The 12,997-nt window shown below is 55.4% G+C and overlaps 1 protein-coding gene across 1 annotated transcript in view; it reads right to left on the bottom strand.

The window, feature by feature from the left end:
- The window catches only part of POU2F2 (POU class 2 homeobox 2), a 70,859-nt gene that overhangs the window by 48,287 nt on the left and 9,575 nt on the right, over positions 1-12,997 (bottom strand). The window contains exon 2 of the mRNA XM_074314251.2: positions 6,392-6,452. The gene's annotated coding sequence lies outside the window, so the exon portion shown is untranslated. The remainder of the gene's footprint in view (positions 1-6,391; positions 6,453-12,997) is intronic.

The following is a 12,997-nucleotide window of genomic DNA, read 5'->3' as shown; positions in this document are numbered from 1 at the left end:
TGTCAGGGACCACGAGTGCTTTCTGTGTGTCTACGTGACTCCCCTTCTCCCCGTGTGCCGGTGGGTGAGTGGGTCTTGACGAGTGGGTTGGAAGCTCTGGGTGTGTCCCCATGTGTACAATGGTGACTCAGTGCACATGATGGTTTTGGGGGGCGGTCTCTGAGTGGGGAAGGGTTCAAGGCAGCACAGGCTGCCACTGCGATGCTGGCTAGCCCGTTTTTTGGCTATATCGCCTCCAAATCCGCATTTAAGGGCCTGCCTGCCTTTCCATTCCCTGCCAGAGACCCAGACCCCTACCAGGACAGGCCCAGGGCCCTCCGCCTTCCCCCTTGGACGCCTGGACCTCTGCTCCTCAGCACCCCCTGCTTTGGCAGAGGCCACCTCAACTCCACTAAGCGACCTCCGTCCCTCCCAACCCCCCCAGCGCCACCCGCTCCCCCCGCCCTCCCCCCACCACAAGTCCAGTCCAACCCAGACAAAAGCAATTACTCCTGAGGTAGGATGTGAGTGTGGGTGTTAGAAACAGAAAAAAGGGGGAAGGGAGGGGGAGCGAGAGAGACACACACAGAGGCAGGGATGGACAGCCAGAGACCTGGAGAGACAAGGGATGGGGAAGAGACCTACAGAGAGTGTGAGAGACGGACGAGAGAGACAGAAGATGAAAGAGACCAGAAGAGACAGGCACAGACCCAGGAGGCAAGGCGGAGAGAAAACGCAGAGGAAGGCAAACGGGAGGACCAGATTAAGAGACACAGAAGCAGAGACCAGAGAGATAGAAAGAGATACAAGGGAGAGCGGGAACGCGACAGAGCTGAAAACCCAGTGATGGAGCCACGCAGAGAAGGCGCAGATAAAGAGAATGGGAGCCAGAGCCTGGGAGAAGTAGAAAACAGGAGGGGTGGGAGTAGAAAGAGAAGAAGGGAGGGAGGGAGGGAGGGAGGGAGAGAGAGGGGCATGGATGGGGAGAAAACAGGAGCAATACACAGAGAGGAACAGAAAGAATGAGTGAGAATGAGGTAAGATCAAGAGACAGAGAGAGACAGGGAAAGTGAGAGACGCTGGTGAGAAGGGCCTGAGAGACATGCAGCTGTAGGTGGAGGGAAGTTGACAAGCAGGAGAGTCTAAGACAGCAAACCTAGAGAGGGACTGAAGGGGTACTAAGTCCAGAGTTCTCTCTCTCTCTCTCTCTCTCTCTCTCATGCACACACACACCAGTGCACACAGACACACAGCTTTCTCCCCCCTACCCCACAACCAAGTCAGGGGTGCCCAAGCCCTTCCCAGGCAGGGAGGGGACCAAATAGACAGACAGGGGAGGTGCTGGGCAGCAGCAGGGAGGGACAGAGCACACTGGGCAGCTGGGAGCAGTGCACCCTCCTACCACACTCCCTGCACCCTCTCCATTCACATACATGCCACACACTAGGGCCTCGGCCACATTCCTTATACTGCCCAGCACAGCAGCCTGGTGAAGGGTGCGGCCCCTGGACACCAGGGTGGGACACATCCTTCCTGCCTCAGTCAGGCCCACCTTCCTCTGTCCAGCTCTTTCTGGTTGCCCCTACCACCCCAAACCTGGGGGCTTCCATCTCTCAACAGCTGGCTCCCATGGACACACTCACACGGCTCTCTGCTTCTTTCTGAGTGTCTCTGAGTCTCCTCCTGTGCTCTCCCCGCGGGGCTTTTTGCTAACTCTGTCTCTTTTGTCTGCTCAGCTCAGTTGTTTTTTCTCTCCAGGCATTCTCTGTCGTGGGGTGCTCTCTGCATCTCCCTGAGTCTCTCACTCCCACTCTACCCTGCCTGGTGTACTTCCGGACTCCCCTTTCTCAGATGACCTCTCTGGCCTTCCTGTCCACACATGCCACCCCCACCCCCAGCAGGGCAGATGGCTGTGCACGGCCTCAGAAGCCACCCTAGGGTAGGCATTTCCTTTCTTGCTTTCTCCTCCAGCACCCTTTTCCCTTCTCTCTTCCTCACCCCCTTCCACCCCCACCAAGCCCACAAATCCGTTCAGCGCTCTCTGGAGGCAGAAAGCTGGATATGGACCCATATACACCTTCCACGCAAGACTGGAAACAGACCCTGACTCAGAGCAAAAGGAGGCACGGAGGGTGGACGGGAGAGGCCAAGGCACAGACGAAGACCAAGCAAAGGGAAAGAGAAGAGGGCGGCATGAAGCCCCGGGCAAGGCAAAGGAGAGGAAGGAAACCAGAGGCAGAGGCCAGCAGAGGCCAGCGGGGCAGTGGGAGCCTGGCAGCCTGATGATGCCGGGGGTGGGGTGAGGGCATTGTACCCAGGGCCAGTGGGCTTGGACTCCTGGCCTGCCCTCTGCCCATCAGTGCCCTCTATGTGGACCAAGTAACTGTCAGCCCCTGAGGCTCCATGCTTGCCAGGAGAGTGGGCAGGCACTTCGGCCTTCATTTACCGTGGGACTGTCAGGGATCCCAGGGACCCATCGGTCTCCGAAGCTGCTAAGAGATATGAGCCTCTGTTCCCTTCTCCACCTCTGTAACTCCCCACCCCACGGCTGACAGACACTCCCCGGTCCTGGGTGGGTGACAGCTGTCTCCACCCACCCAGGGACAGCAAAGGCAGCCAAAGGATCCAGTGATCTCTTGCCACCTCGCAACACCCCACACCGGCAACAGCCCCTCACATCCCGATTCCACACTGAGAAGTGCCACTGCCTGCAGCCTTGCCACCACGCCTGTAGCAGCACAGCCCTGCCTGAAGCTCCACACAGCTCCACCTCATGGACCATCCCTGTGGGGCCCGCCCCACAGCCACCCCCACACTGCAGCTCCAGCGCCCGCCTCATCCCCCAGCCACATCTGTAAGAGCACACGCCCTAATCGTGTTGCCAAAGCCCAGACTGAGGCAAAACCTAAGGGTGGCTCACAGCCTGGGGTTCTCGGCAAGTCCCTGACCCCACCTACTGGCTTCTTGGTTTTTGTCTGCAGAACACTTGCGCTGCCTCGCAGGCCAATTCTGGGGCACCCCACGACACACCCACCCTCTCCACCGAGGGAGGACGTGCCCACCTTGTAGCTCAATGTCCCTTCTCCTTGTGTAGCCCTGGGTTCTCTCCAAATCACCTCACCAGACCCAGCAATGGAAGCCTGTCACCCACAGCTAAGCTCCTGCTTCTGAAGCACCCCAGATCCCTTGGGGTTTGCGGGCACCTGGGCACACCCTGGTACTACGTCTGAGTCACCTGTGACCCAGGGCCTGGTCCATAGCAAAGGCTACCAAGTCTTTTTGTGGAAGGACAACAGGACAGAAGAGAGGGTGAGACGAGGTGGGGGTACAGCCCATTCCTGCCCAGCACTGGGGGCCTCGGATGCCCCGTGGGCAGCAGCTGGCCACTCCACGGTGCCCAATGTGACCTCTTCATGTGAACTTATTCCGTGGCTTCTCCTAACCCTTCAGGAGCCCCCTTACCACTTTCTCCTCCCAAAGACTGCGGAAGCCCCCCAGGTGGGTCTATGAAACCCCACTCTCCGGACCCAGCACCTGGCAGAGCTGACGGTTCGAGGTAGTAGCATTTCTGCCCGTCTCCCCACCTCCCACACAGGTCACTTCTCCTCGGCATCACCAGACTGAGGCACACAGGAAACCCCAGGAAATGTTGGCTGAAGGAATAAATGGGTGGATACGGGTTTGTGTGTCTGTGTGCTCACTTATTCATTCAATAAATCCCTACTGCGCATTTACACTGTGCCAGGGGCTGGGTGTGCGTGTGTTAGACAAATAGAGAAGTACCCTGCCCTGAAGTTTATGGGGAGACACTACACATATGATCAGATATGGTAACAGTGCTCAGGAAGGAAGAATGGGGGGCAATCCAGCCAGATGGGGGGACTCAGGGAGCCTTAAATAGAGATCTGAGGGAGGCAGAAGAGGGAACCCAACCAAGAGGGGGAGAAGGGCCTGGCCAGCGTGGGAGGAAGAGCCAGAGGGAGTGAAGGGGGGCAGGTGGACCAGAGGCCGACCCAGCACCTCCAGGGTTGGGGGGATCTCATTCACCCTGGGGTTCCAGGCTCCAGCTCCAATCAGGACTCTGAGAAGGCCTGTTCCATTCACGTTTGGGGAATCACTCACCTTCCAAAAGAAGCTATGTAGACAGTGGGGGTGGGGCGATGTTTGTTGTAGTTATAACAAAATGAGAGACCTAGAAGAGTGTGGCCTCCTTCAAGCATGTCTGCCTGTGAGGATGAACTTGAACCACTCAGATATTTTGGCCATAGCCTTCAAGGCCAGTTTACAGATTCCCTCAGCCAAACAGCTCTCTGTTGTAGATTTGTCTCTAGTTTCTATCAAAAAAGCGACAAGTTACCCCAGTATTACCCAACCCTTCGTTGATAAATTTACCAAAGTTGGAGCCAAGTAAAACTTCAGGTGTTCTGCCGAATCAAATTTCCGCCGACAGCACAGTGATTGGCCTCCCTGAGGACATTCCAAAACCTGGGGTGGGTTTTGGTGAGCGGGAAGAACGAGAGCTTGAAGTTCAGGCAGACCCCAGTTCAAACTCTGCCTGCACCACTTACTTGCTCAGCCACCCCTCTCTGTGCCTCAGTTTCCTTCTTTTGTAACAGGTGACTAACATCCACTTTACAGGGCTGCAGTGAGGGTTAAATGCAAAATGCCCAGAACAGACCCTGGCACATACATGGCCCCTAACAGCTGTCAGTTTCCTCATTAGGCTGTAACAGCTCTGGCTCACGTTCCCAACTCTGTCCTGTGTGTCTATGAAAACTTGGATACTGAACAAACATCGGTGTGAACACAAAGGACTAAAATCATAGCCCTGACTGCAACCTCCACCAACTCTGAAGCATGGCTCCTTTTCATTGCCTCTGTTCCTTTAGCCCAACCTTCAGGCATTCCTCAAAACCAGCCTCTAGCCCCCAAACGAATTCTACAACCTGGAAGCTCCTGGATCCTCTTTTCAACGTCAAGAGCATCAGAGACGAGCGTTTCTGGGAAAGCTACAATTCCGTTCCCTGGAGAAAGCATGCATCCTGTCCCCAGACCCTGACATTCTTACCAGTTACAAGGGGCCCATGGATGTGTCTCAGGGAGGCTGTGAACCTCCTGAGGCTGGAGCACAGTTGGGTATATAAGGGTGTGTTTTCCTGGGAGAAAGTCTATACTCAGAGTTGTGAAACTCGAAATCTACGAGCCAAAGGCTGCCTGAAACGTGTGGTTTGGACCACATGGGGATTTTTGAAACTGCATTAGTTGCCAACACTTCAAAATTGGGAGATTTCACATAAAAGTCTGGATTTCTGGCTTCTTTTGAAAAAGGCAAATGGGGGACCTTGTGTCCCTGCATCTCTGCATGGGGACAGTCAGTGACGCTGAAAAGCAGCCCCTCCCTACGCCTTTTCCAGTCCACCATGGCCCCTACCACGCCAGGTTGCAAACCCAGGACTAGTTTCATCTCTTCTTTGAGTGAGTCTGTGACACCTGGCGCAGCCAGGACCCGGGGTAGGAGGCCTATGAGGGCAACCAGCGGCCTCCCCAGGGTCCTGAGGCTGCAGGTTAATCTGCTCTGGTTGGAATTGGGATGACAGCATGGGTGTCCCACGCCACAGGCCCTGCCCCCACCCAGATGCTCACTGCTGGGGCCTCACCAAACTGAGTGGAGCAAACACCAGAGCAGATGCCCAGAGCCCCTGCTTCCTGAGGGGCCGAGCGGCTGGAGAACCCCTGCCCCTGTTTGGGGGTCTCAGTGGGCTCCAGTGAAGGGCCTCGCGAACCCTTGCTTGTTCAGGGGAACTTCCAGCTGTATATCGAGCTCCTGTTTCCCGAGGCTACACGCTTTCATGGAGTAACTTCCTTCTCTCATCCTCACATCCTGGGTGGTGGGTACTGTTACTACCCTACTTTGACAGAAGGGGAAAGTGCGGATCACACAGCTGGCACGAGTCCAGAGCTGAAACTGGAATGACCTCACTGGGCTTCCAACCTCAGGGCAGCACTTCCGGTGGCTTCTGTTATTACTACCCACTACCTTTTACAGATGAGGGCTGGAGGCTCTGACGGTCCCCAGTTACTTGCAGTTAGGAAGGGAAAGAAAAGAGACTGAGCCCCAGTGTGGTGTCAGCCACCAGGTTACCCCCTCTCTCTCTTACTGAGCCCCAACACTCAGCAGAAACCCCCATGGTCACCAACGCCCAGAACCACTGGTTTGGCCAGAAACCCACAGGACACACAGAGGATGAAAACACAAATCAATCAGACGAACCTCATGGAAGGCAAGAGGCAGGAAGGCAGGACAGCACCCCCCCAGGGGGGACAGGGGAGAGGATGGGAAAGCAGAGGCTTCCGAGAGGAAACGGGACCCAGCGCACAGCAACTAGCAAAGCTCTGGGCCCATGGCCCTTACCTCTTGAGCAGACACAGCGAAGCTAATACATTCAGGCCACCAACCCGGTCCAGTCGAGAACCTGGAGAGAGAGCAGAAGGTCATCAGCATCCTGGGGAATTTGTGAAGTGTCCCCGCCCCATGCAGGACGAGGCACTCCTCGAGTGGAGGGACTCTGCTCCTGTCACACATCAGGGGCCACAAGTTGGTGAACGTGGAGTCAGGTCCTGCCAGCCGCTTGCTGCCTTCAGTAGTCATTGCTGGGCTCTGGGCCTCAGGGTTCCCATGTCATAAATGGGCGTCCTGCGGCCTGCCCTTGTGGAACATCTGTTTTCCCATCAGACTGGAAGCTCCTTAAAGGGCAGGGACTGTGTCTTCCAGTTTCAGCCTTTGGCAGAGGGGCCAGCAAAGGCAGGATGCTCAATAAGCACCTGGTGGGTGATTGAGTGGATGCATAAATGGATAAAGGAATTAATTAACAAACTATGTATCACAAAGGAATTCCAGGAGGATCAAATGAGAAAGAAATCTAAGGGTTACTCATCATTAGGTGCCAGTGTGCGATGGGGAGATGCAAATAAAAGTCACGCTGATGTTTCTGTCCTGTGTATCTGTTCCTTCATTTATTCATTGGGTTAATCAGCAAATACTCAGTCTTCCCTGAGCTGGGCTCTGGACCAAGTGTGGAGGGTTCAGAGATGGATTAGACAAGGTCTCTGCCCTGTCCGCTGGGGGCTCGTAGGCAAGCTGGGGAGACCAAATAGAGCCGATGCCAACATGTGGGGGTAGGCAGAGGGTGCTGTGGAAATCCCAGGGGAGGTCAGGGAAGACGTAGGGAGGACACAAGCCCGGAGCCAAGCCTGGCAGACAAATCAACTTCAGTCAGGCAGAGGGGAGAATGGGAGGAAAGAAACCGTCGGGCCTTTGCCTGCCCCAGGCTCAGAGAGAGAAGTGGGAAGGAGGAGGCTGCAGAGACAGCAGGGGCTGACCCATCAGGGCCTGGTCAAATCAGCTGAGGGCAGGGACACGACCCAGTTTGTCTTTGCAAAGGTCCCACTGCACACCGCGTAGCAGACGGAGAAGACAGAAGGGCAGACAGGACATGTGGAGAGCCGTCCCCACAAACCCCACAAAGTGTCTGCTGAGCCTCTCCACAGCCCCGCAGGAAGGCAGAGGGACGGCTGGCATCGTCCCCACTCTGCAGACATGACAGGCGAGGCGACGTGACTTCCCCGGGATGCTGCGTACCTCAGTGAGGCGCAGAGCTGGTTAAGAGAGCTGCGGCCTGTGTATCTCCTCCTGAAACCCAGTTTCCTGCCTCCTGGGAATGTAGTCTTCTTGGGAAAGCTGCCTGAACCCACACAAAGACCACCCTTGCCCCTGTTTGCTGTGAGTATTCAGAGAAGGGAAGAGGACTGTAGGTGAGGGCCACACTGCCCAGAGGAGACAGGATTGCAGGGAAACCTTGCCACCAGACAGTGAGCAACATCGGAAGCTGTGGCTCAGAGAGGGTGAGCCCTGTGGGTCAGGTCACACAGCCAGAAAGCTGACATCTGTGTGGCCCTGTGGGTGTACTCTTGGGATGGGAAGTCCGAGGGGGCGAGCAGGACCACCAGGGACCTTGACGTTTGGCAGAGCACTTTTCTATCTCACAGCAAATCTGGAGGCACAGATGAGGCCCAGGACCAGTCAACGACACAAGGAATTCGTGGAGGTAGGACTGGGGTTCAGGAAGAGAAAAGAGAAAGAGTAAAAGACAGACTGAGACAGCGGAGACAGATGAACAAACGGATGGACAGACAGACAGGAAAGAGAAGAGATGGGAAGACACAGATGGACAGACAGGAGTGGAGGGAACCACAGGCAGAGAGACCAGAGAGAAGCCCAAATGGGAAAGGATAAAGGGGGGTAATAGGAATAAGGGGTTCACCCAATTCCACCCCCAAGTGTTCTCTCTCTACCTGGGCCTCCGTCTTCAGGGGCAGAAGGGGACCAGGACCCCTGGTTCCTGGGGGGAGGGAGGAGCTGGGGTTCTCCCCCCTCAGGGGCTGCTCCCCCCCACCCCCGCCCCAGAGCTAATCAGCGGCTGTCATCTCCACGGTGAGGTCTTGGTTAAGGAGATTTAGGGCCGGGATCAATAGGAAATTTAAAAATCGATGCAGCGCGCAGGGCAAAATCGATGGCGTTTAATCGCCTTGCCGATTCCCAGTCAAAACAATTAGCCGCGCCGGGTGTTGAACACGGTGGCAACACGGCATTAACCGTCAATATTGGTGTAAGTGATGGCGGGGTGGCGGGGAATCCCCGGGTCCTCGGAGGGGCCAGGAGTCAAACAGGCCTTCGGGCTGCGGTCTTCCCCCAGGCAGCACCCATGCTGGGGCTCACCTCCAGCAGGGCCCCCCACTAGCCTCTGCCCTCTACTCCCTGCTGCTGCGATGTCCACGGGCAGCACCCCCCACACCCATCTGCCTCCAGTTCTCCTCGTCGTCCCATCTCCCGGCCCGGTGGCCCCCATATACCCTCTGACAGACCCCTTTCCCAAGTAGGTAACTTCTCCCACGGGAGAGACCGCCCTGTGGGAGCTGGAGGCGTCTTTCCAGCAGTGCCTGCAGATGCAGGAGGTGGGGTGGCAAGTGCTTAGAAGATGCCTTCTCCCCATTTCACAGATGGGGACTCTGAGGGACAGAAAGGGGAAGCAGCTGGCCCACCGTGACGCAACTCAAGAAGAGGAGGAGCCGGGACTTGAACCCTGATTTCTCTGACTCCAAGGTCCATGTGCCTTGCAGCTGCACCACAGGCAAGGAGAAGATCCACCAGATATACTCGCTGCAGAAGGAAAGAAAGCTCAGTATTTGATCCTGGCCCCTCAGCTCTCCTCACTACAACGGTTTGTGTGTCCTGGGGTCTGTCTGCCACCCGCCTGCCAGACTGCGGGCTCCTGGAGGGTAGGCTGGGGTCTGGCTTCTCTGGGGGTCGTCGGCATCACCCAGCACAGGGTGTGGCCCTGGGACAGGCCTGAGGATCAGTGCTCCTTGGGCCCACAGACACAGACTGCCCACATACACCTGCACTGTGGGACAGATGGACCGAGCAACTGGCCCCACACACATTTGTTCAGAGATGCTCAGCAGAGTGGCCCTTAGTGAGAGCGACCAACGACGTTTCCTGAGCTCTAGGGGTGGTCAGTCGCTCTGTGGGTGTGATCTCGCAGGATCCTCACAACTGTTTGGTGAGCATCATTCCCAAGACACAGACGAGGAAATGGAGGCTCAGAGAGGTGAAGTCACTTGCCCAAGGTCACACAGCCAAGAGGGGCAGCTCCGTCTGAGCAGACTCTGAGGGACTGGGATGCAGAACAAATAAGACCTAATGATCACAAGCAAGAGAGCGGGATGCAAGGAGGGAAACAGGAAACTGGCACCTGGATGGAGGGCCCCAAGGGGTCCCCACAGAGCTGGGGGGCCAGGGGCAGGTGAGCAAGGCAGGGGCAGAACCAGAGATGGCACTCTGGTCTCCTGACCTGGCAGGACCAGGACAGGAGATGGTGATGCCAAGGCTGGCTCTCACCTTTTTTGAACTTGCCAAAGGGCTCCTGGTTCTGTGGTGGGGAGGGCAGAGGCTTCCTGGGCCACCTGCTCCCTGACGCAGACGCGCAGGTGGGGGTGGGGGGTGTTGTTCGCAGGGGAGGAGGCCCACGAGATGAGCCAGGGATTGATCTGACAAGGTCCTAATCAGATGGTCAATATCGCTGACCTGACCACTTAACCTATTGATAAGCTGGGAAGGAGGGAGCAGGCGGCGAGTGGGCTCAGGGAAGGAGGCAGTGAGAGGGCTGGGGGGCCTCATGGGGCAGTGCTCGGGCCTGCAGCATGCCTGGGCCTAGGGGCCTGGAACAGGGTGGTCTCCTCAGGCACCCGCCTCCCCTCTGACAGATCGCATGTCTTCTGTCTGAGGACATCTCCCCAAACCCCTCCCTCCACTCAGGGCCCCTCAGCCCCACCCTGAGTGAGGCTGGGAACCATCCGCAGCACCCAGGCCACCCCAGGTCCCCCTGGATCATGCCTTAGCTTTTCACACATGTGAAGGACTTCTCTGAGCCTCAGTGTTCTCACCTGTGAACTGGGGATAATTATAAGGGGGAACACCACAAAACAACCTAGCTGCCCTACAACTGCGGTCTGGTACAATAAATGATGGCATAGCAGCCACATAAAGGACAGCGGAGGTTTAGAAAATATGCTCGAAATAAATTCATTGATAAGGATGCGATGGTAATAATCCATTGCTAGGAAGGAAAAAAAACGCAAGTTATAAACCGGGATGTAGCACATGATCCCATTTTTATGTCTCTGTCTCTGTCTCTGTCTCTGTCTCTGTCTCTGTCTCTGTCTCTGTCTCTGTCTCTCTCTCTCTCTCTCACACACACACACACACACACACACACGTTTTTCCCCAAAGAAAAAAATTTAAAGCAGAAGTCAGAATTCTGAGTTTGGCCCCAGGCATCTGAATTTTAAAACATTCTTTGGGTAAACTTGTAGGCATATTCCCGTTTGGGAAAAAGCTATCCAGAAAGACAGACATTAAGAAGCTAATTTTCTTTTCATTTAACTGGATTATTATGGTGGCTTTTTTTTCTCATCTTTTTGAATATTGGCATTTTCTATCTTTTCTACAATGAACAAGTGTCACAACAGTTAACGTGCAATTGCAAAAAGTGGGGCTAAGGAACCCCGTGTCAGCAAGACAGTGGCTAGGCACTCGGGGGATGCACAGTAAGCCCCCTCCCTTCTCTGTCCCTCTTCCTTTTCCCAACCAGCTTTGGCTTCTGTCCCCGCGTCTCAACTCAGCCGAGTCCAGTGCCCCGGGAACATGAATTAATCTGAAGTCTGCTGCTTACTCCTCTGGTTTCTCCTCAATGAGAGAGGGCAGGGTAGGACCAAGCTGAATTCTATGCCCTGTCGCCTCTTCAGGGAACTGGCTGAGGGCTTACAGACTGGAGGAACAGCTGGAGGGGAAGCTGAGGCCCAGAGGGAGGGAAAGGATTTTCTCAAAGTCAAACAGCTGGTTGTGATAGAACTGAGACCCACGCGGGGGTTCCTGGTTCGGGGTTGTGCCACCCCACCGTGGGGAGGGGAAAACTGCACAGCAAAGTGTGCATGCAGGCCGGAGGACTAGAGAGAGAACACACGCTTCTATGGGGCAGGAGGGCATGGTGGTCCATAAGCGGGTCTGCCGCCGCCTAGCTGTGTGACCCTGGGCAAGTCACTTCACCTCTCTGAGCCTCAGTTTGCTCAAACATAAAAGGGGGATAATAATAACACCTGTCTCACAGCGCTGGTATAAGGGGTCAACAAGACCATGCTTATAACCAACTTAGCAGAGGACCTGATACCGAAAGGGGCAAGTGAGTAGCGGAAATGATACCAGATTATCAGCCACAAATGGGTATGTGAGGAGGGAGTGAGGGGGCTTGGAGGGAACGCAGTGGGAGGGGAAGGGACAGGGTGCGATTGTTCACCCAATCTGTCCTTGGGTGAACAAATGCAATGAAGTTATCTAGTTAAATATGTTATTCATTCACTCACTCATTCATTCATTCATTCATTCATTCATTCATTCATTCATTCATTCAGTAAGCGTTTCCTAAGGCCAATTCTCAGCCAGACCCTAAGTAGGCCCTACAGTCCAGTTATGAAGAACGGAGGTTCCCACTGGGTTAGTAAAGGGCAGTTTGGGATGGCCTGGGCTGGGCTGGCTCTCAGCTGAGAGCTGCTGCCTCAGGGGCCTCCACACTGTCCCTTGGGGCTTCTGCTGACAAGGGCACAAGCCCCACCGACTGAAGGGGGTGGTACTGCAGGTATGTGCGTGTGCGAACACACATTGGAACAGTAAGCTCCGGGCAGATGGGTTATGTTCCCTTTGTCACTCACAGCACCATGTCCCAGGCCTGACACTCTGGGGACATGCCATGCTCAGGCTTTTTCCCTCCATTTCTCTTTAATGAAAAAAAAAAAGTTCAAAGCGTCCAGCCCATTGCCTAACACCTGGCAGGTACTCAATAAATAGCAGTTATTTTTAGCATCATCGTCTCACATGCGATCACTCTTCATCCCCACAAAAAACCTTATTTTGCCAAGGAGGAAAGTTGAGGCTTAAAAGGAGTGATGTGATTTGCCTGTCGCCACGTGGCCAGGACGGGACTCCAAGCAGGTATGTGTGACTCCACAGCCTGGGGTCTCCCCTTCCTCATGGCTGGGGGGAGGGCGAGGAAGGACAACAGTAGGGGGTGAGCAGATGAGATGATGGGGGGCAAGGATGAGCTGACTGGGGTGAGGAAAGCATGGTGAGAGAGACAGAGGGAAGCGACAGGCCCAGGATGACGTGTTTGGAGTCTGGCTGCTTCGAGGCTCAGGCAGGAGGTGTCTGGCTTGCCGACACCCCTACGCCACCGGGAGGTGAGCTCCCTCCGCCCTTGTTCAGTGCAGCAGATGCCCAGCTTCACCATTACAATGGGTAACGAGGACAACAGGGGACCTGGAGGCTCCTGTTCACCTGACACAGACCCAATGAGCACTTACTTACTGTGTGCTGAGCACATTCTAGTAGAGATAGAGCCACGAATAA

The sequence above is a fragment of the Rhinolophus sinicus genome, chromosome 8, assembly GCF_057876585.1.
Source record: "Rhinolophus sinicus isolate RSI-liver-muscle chromosome 8, RSI-T2T, whole genome shotgun sequence".
Lineage (NCBI taxonomy): Eukaryota > Metazoa > Chordata > Mammalia > Chiroptera > Rhinolophidae > Rhinolophus > Rhinolophus sinicus.
The sequence above is the reverse complement of the archived record's forward strand: the minus strand, read 5'-3'. Positions and strand labels throughout refer to the sequence as shown.